General features: G+C 35.6%; 1 protein-coding gene across 1 annotated transcript in view; it reads right to left on the minus strand.

Annotated features, from left to right (window-relative positions):
* Window positions 1-640, minus strand: part of LOC105071588 (olfactory receptor 2A2-like) — a 92,819-nt gene extending 92,179 nt beyond the window's left edge. The window contains exon 1 of the mRNA XM_045516007.2: window positions 611-640. The gene's annotated coding sequence lies outside the window, so the exon portion shown is untranslated. The remainder of the gene's footprint in view (window positions 1-610) is intronic.
* Between the last annotated feature and the right edge of the window lie 5,910 nt (window positions 641-6,550).

Consider the following 6,550-nt stretch of genomic DNA (forward strand, 5'->3'; position numbering starts at 1 on the left):
CAAGTCAATTGCCCTGTGAATCACTGAATGGTCAGTTTCAGTTTTAGAACCTCTTTCTCAGTCTTGTCTATTATTTTGGAGGTAGATGACAGGAAGAAAACAAACAAGCCCCTGAAATACTTTTGCCCAGCAAGAGTGCAAACATTCACTGAGGTGGGAAGAATGGCAAGAGAAGAAATAAAATCACAATTACACTTAATTTTATATAGAGTTGTTATAAACACTTTATTTGCTGAACATTTACTTGCACCAAGCATCATACTACATACTTCATATATACACTAATGTAATATAATATTACTATTAATCTTTACAACAATACTGAACTTCGGCTTGTTATCTCTATTTTTACAGATGGGAAAAAGAGGTTAAGGGACAGGCAGTGGAGGGTCAGCAGGTAAACAGGATTATCTGATAGCCTGGGGCACAGCCATCAAGCTGCTCCTATTTATAGCATGACCCTGTGTATAGCATAGCAACAGCCATTTTAAAAAAGCTGTGGATTCACCTAACATGAAAATCAGGAGATATATCAAGAGGACTGATTGAGTTCCTACTTTTGATCCCATTTTGAGCCCATGGTGGACCAGAGTTGGCCCCTCCCACTCACCTGTGAAGTTGAAGACTGGCCTTCAAGCCACATCAGCAACATTAGAAGAAACACAGGACACCTCCCCCATCTGGAACTCTCTTCTTGCAGTGCACAACTAACTGGCCCCTCTTATAAACTTGAGAAGGTGATCATGCTTCTGCTTCGTGTCTGATATGGTGATGAACACACATCTTATAGTGGATCCATGGCAGGAGCCGTTTCTTCCTTTTCTAAGAAAAAATTAAGAAGTCTGGTCATGAAAAATAAGGAAACAAAAATGATCTAATATCAGAAATGGATAAATCAAGGGCCAATTTTTAAAAATCAGCTTTCAAAAGAAGATTTGAACTTAAGGTTAACAAAACTAGTCTAGCCAAAAAGAATATCCCTAACAAACAAGAGGTGAGGCATGACGAAGTGTCCTGGACTGAGGGTGTGAGTCTTATCGGGTTGGGAAGATCTGCCCCTTCTGAGCCGTCTCCCAGGGAGAACTTGGAATCTATTCTCTGTAGTGGTAAGTGCTTATAAATAGTACCAACGTATCCCCCACTGTTTGTGTAAATGGTTACTATCACACTAACATAAAAGATGGGCTGCGTTTCCAGGTCACTTGGCAAACACACCAAAAGCAGACATAAAATGTTGAGTGGCTATGTAGGTAAGCCAAAATTATTACCCAGGTGGAGAAAAGAACCAGGAGTTCTTCCTACCGTTGTAGGAATGTTTTCCATGGTGTCCCACCTTGGACCCACACATCAACACACTCACTCATGCTCAAGCTGTTCACAAACTTCTTCTCAAATCTACTTGGCTGTATGCTCACAAACAAAGTTTGAATAGCCAGAACATATTTTTAAGAATAAATTTCTACTAGAGGACAACTATATCAAGCCACCATATGCTTAGGCATGAAGAATACAGGAGAGGCCATGGAAACTGGTTTCACAGGAAACTGGTGTCACAGTTTATGTTTCTAAAAAAGTGCTGAAGAAAGATGGAAAATGCCTGACTCACCTCTGGAGAATGGAGGAGCCCACTGTGTGCCTTGAAAAGATGGCAGGGCTGGGAAAGTTGTGGAATTTGAAGCAAGTGCAATTGGAATAGGTAACTTTCTAACTTTAGTGATAAAATCTCAAGGGGCCAATTATTTTTTGTTTATTACATTTCTTTTATTTTCCCTCCCCCTCTGTCTGGTCACTTCTGCATCTAACACCTTAACCTACATTTCAACTTCGCAAATCAGAGTTTTGTCTCCTTGCCCCTGGAGCACGGGAAGGAGCTCACCAAACTTTGATTTCTCAGGGGAGGTATGTCTGAGTGTTCAGTGATCACTCCTTTGGATGATGGGAATTTTTACCCAAGTTTATGACCATGAAGATTAAATTGCAACTCCTTCGTTCCAATTCATCTATCTCCACATTCATTTGAGCAACAGCCCCTGGGCCACGCAGCTCAGGGGATCACTGGGCTGCTCTGTGGTACATTGTCTAATCTGAGCATGGGGCAGGGAGACTTTTCTTATGTGAGTCCCTAGACAAATATTATTTGGCTGCTCTCCAGGCTTGGAATTCTACCATGACATCCTGTAGCCTTAGAATTTTCACCCTTCCCTTCACTTTAAGGAAGACGAACTTCCATACCCTGGTTTGTACTTAAGGATTTTCACTGTTCAGAATCTTAAATAAAAGTACAACCATTCTCTGTGGAAAACCTCTAGTGAGGATGTTAAGAATTGTGCAATAGTACCTCTATTTCCCATTCCCCTTCCCCAAGAGTAGGAGGGGAGATTTCCACTGTGTGCCTTGTCTATGTGAGAGTGACCAGGTTGCTCTCATCCTCTGCTCAGCTACCTGACATTGCCCCAGAAAAGGGCTTATTCTGGGAGCTGGTAACAATAGCATCTTCCAGCCAGTGGTTTGAGAACCACTTTCTAAGCAGAATAAGCAACCTGCCTGAGAAATACTACCTATGTGAGCATTGGCATTGAAAGGGGAAGTGTAGCCTAAGTTAGCTGGACCTTGAAAAGATAAGAGAAGGGGTGGTGGGGGGTGGGGGGGCTTGCTCTCTAGATTCCAAAATGTTGCTGGCATTTCTTACAAAATACTTTGTTCTTACTTATTGTTCTTTTTGCTTTGTGGACTTATTGCCATTTCTTATTCAGTATGGTTTTAAAAGGGAACAAACAAACTCATTTGTAAGATTCATTTTTCACCTTCGGATATTAGTAATTAATCTTTTATGGCGTATAATAGGAAAGGTGACATTTCTTTTTCCTGTTAATATAGTCATTTGTCCCAATATCATTTATTAGTAGAACATATTTTCCTAAACCAATTTGAAATTAATTATGATATGCTGAATTTCCATATATAAAGTTTTCTTTGGGGGTCATATTTTGATTTATTGATGCATGTCTTTTTCTGTGTCGATACCACAGCTCTAACTGTAGTTACTTTATGCTTTGATCTACACTAGAGTTAGTACTCCCTTACTTGATTACACTTCAGTCTTAAAAACTTAACGTAGTACATGTTAAACACTCTTAAATCTACAGAGCATAGTATACTTAACGGAGAATCTGTAGATTCCTTTCTTTAGATCAGGGACAAGAAAGGATGCCAGCTTTATATCCACTGTTTGACATGATATTAGAGGTTCGAGACTATGATACAAGAAAAGAAAACAGATTAAGATGTACAAAAGAGTGTAAGGAAAACTATCACTATTCACAGATATGACTATATCTCTAGGAACATTTTCAACAGTATATTAGATTTATTAGGCGAGAACCAGACACAAGACCATCTTATAGAAATCAATAGCACTTCTGTACACCAGAAATTTCTAACTAGGAAAATAAAATAAACTGTATTTCAATAACATAAATAAATAAATGAATATTAAAAATAGAATAGCTATCAAGTATTTAGGAATTATAAAGTATTTAGGAATTTCTCAGCAGAGAGTACACATGAATTCTATGGTGCTGTCTGCCAAAACTTTCAGTCCTTCCTATGCTCTTTACCTACTTTTCCCATTTTATTTTTCCCAGGGTAATCAACACCATATGACATACTATATCATTACTTATTTTCTATATTTGCTGTCTATTTCCCTTACATAGAATGTAATCTCCATGAAGGTGTGTATTTCTATCTGCTTTTCACTGTTGTATCCAAAACATCCAGAAGAATGTCTAACATATAATAGATATTTAATTAATGCTTGTTAAACAAATACGGAGAAAATATGAAAAATTCAAGTAGGACATTAAAGATTATCTGAATAACTATAAATACATCTCATGATTTGGATGGGGCAATTTAATAGCATAAAGATCTCAGTGCTCTAAAATGAATCTACAAATTCAATGCAAGCCTAATGAAAATTTCAGGTGAACTTTTCAGGGAACTTTAAAAAATTACTCAAAAAAAATGTATGGAATACATCACTCTATAAAGAGCTGACTGTAAACGAACCATATCACAACATAATAAAAGCCAAATATGACAAACCCACAGCCAACATAATATTCAATACTAAAAGCTTTTTCTCTAAGATAAGGAATAATACAAGACGCCCACTCTTGTCACTTCTACTCAACATAGTGTTAGAAGTCCTAGCTACAGCAGTCAGACCCCCCAAAAAAAAAAAAAAAAAAAGAGAGAGAGAGAGATGACATGACACTATATATAAAAAATCTTTTAGATTCCACTATGTAGCTGTTAGAGCTAATAAATGAATTCAGTAAAGTTGTAGGATAAAAATCAATATACAGAAACCAGTGGCATTTCTATACACTAATAAGGAACTATGAGAAATATAAATTTAAAAACAATCCCATGTACAATTGCATCAAAAAGAATAAAGTATCTAGGAATAAATTTAACAAATGAGGTGAAAAACCTGTACTTGAAAAACTATAAGACACTGATGAAAGAAATTGAAGATGACACAAATAAATGGAAACATATGCTGTGTTCATGGATTAGAAGAATTAATATTGTTAAGATATCTATACTACCAAAAACAATCTACATGTTCAATGCAATCCCTATCAAAATATCAATGGCATCTTTCCAGAACAGGAATAATCCTCAGACTTGTATGGAACCACAAAAGACTCTAAACAGTCAAAGCAATCTTAATAAAGAAGAACAAAGCTGGAGGTATTATGCTCCCTGATTTCAAACTATATTACAAAACTATAGTAATCAAAATAGTATGATGTTGGCACAAAAACAGATACATACATCAATGGAACAGAATAGAAAGCTCAGAAATAAACCCACACACCTATAGTCAGTTTATCTATGAGAAAAGAGGCAAGAATATACACTGGGGAACACATGGTCTCTTCCATAAATGGTGTTGGGAAAACTGGAGAACTACATGCAAAAGAATGAAACTGGACCACTTTCTACGCCATATAGAAAAGTAAACTCTAAATTGATTAAATATTTTATTATAAGACCTGAAACCATAGAACTCTATGAGAAAACATAGGCAGTACACTCTTTTACACTGATCTGAGCATTATTATTTTTGTATCTGTCTCCTCAGGCAAAGGAAACAAAAGCAAAAATAAACAAATGGGACTACATCAAACTCAAAAATTTTTGCACAGTGAAAGAACTCACCAACAAGATGAAAAGACAACCTACTGAATGGGAGAAAATATTTGCAAATGGTATATTCCATAAGGCGTTAATATTCAAAATATATAAAGAAACCACACACTCAATGTCAAAAAACAAATCATTCTATTAAAAATGGGCAGGGGATCTGAATAGATGTTTTTTCAAGAAGACATACAGATGGCCAACAGAAACTACACGAAAAGATGCTCAACATCACTAATCATTCAGGGAAATGCAAATCGAAATCGTAATGAGGTTATCACCTCACACCTGTTAGAATGCTATTATTAAAAAGCCAACAAATAAGTGTTGGCAAGGATGCAGAGAAAAGGGAACCCTTGTAGACAGTTGGTAAGAATGTAAATTGGTGCAGCCACTATGGAAAACAGTATGGAAGTTCCTCAAAAAATGAAAAATAGAACTACTACACAATCTAGTAATTCCACTCCAGGGTGTTTTTCTGAAGAAAACAAAGACACCAATTCAAAAAGATATATGTACTACAGGAGTGCTTTTCAGTGCAGCATTATTTACAGTAGTCAAGATAAGGCAGCAACCGAAGGCTCTATAGATAGATAAGGAAAGAAAGAAGACGTGGTATGTATGTATATACACAATGGAATATTACTCAACTATAAAAAAGAATGGGAAAAAAAGAGTGAAATAAATCAGACAGAGAAAGACAAATACTGTGTGATTTTACTTATATGCAGAATCTAAAAAATAAAACAAACCAACTGACAAAACAAAATAGAAATATATCTTTAGATAAAGAGAACAAACCAGAGATTGGAAGAGGGGTGGGAGGTTGGGCAAAATAAGAGTTATAAACTTCTAGTTATAAAAAAAATTAATCATGGACTGTGATGTACAGCATAGGAAATATAGCTTTGCTTGGTGACAAATGGTTACTAGACTTGTGGTGATCAATTCTTAATGTATATAAATGTTAAACCACTATGTTTTACATTTGAAACTGATATGCTATTATATGTCAACTATACTTCAATTTTTAAAAGGAGAACAACAGAATTGCATGGTACAAGATCAAATGAACAAACAGAAAAGGACAGAGTTCAAAGACAGACCCATACATATGTAAACTTAATGTACATGAAAGTTATTTTAAATGATCAAATAAGGAATAGATTATTTAATAAAAGGCCACGACATGGAAAAAACACTAGATCCATATTTAACATATGTAGAAGTGAATGTCTAAAGAAATACAAAAATAGTAAAAAATAAACTAAAGAAATACTGTGAAAGGTAAACGTGGGAAGCCTAATTAAATTTAAAAAAGAATATTTTATGACCT

The sequence above is a fragment of the Camelus bactrianus genome, chromosome 7 (genome assembly GCF_048773025.1).
Source record: "Camelus bactrianus isolate YW-2024 breed Bactrian camel chromosome 7, ASM4877302v1, whole genome shotgun sequence".
Taxonomy (NCBI): domain Eukaryota; kingdom Metazoa; phylum Chordata; class Mammalia; order Artiodactyla; family Camelidae; genus Camelus; species Camelus bactrianus.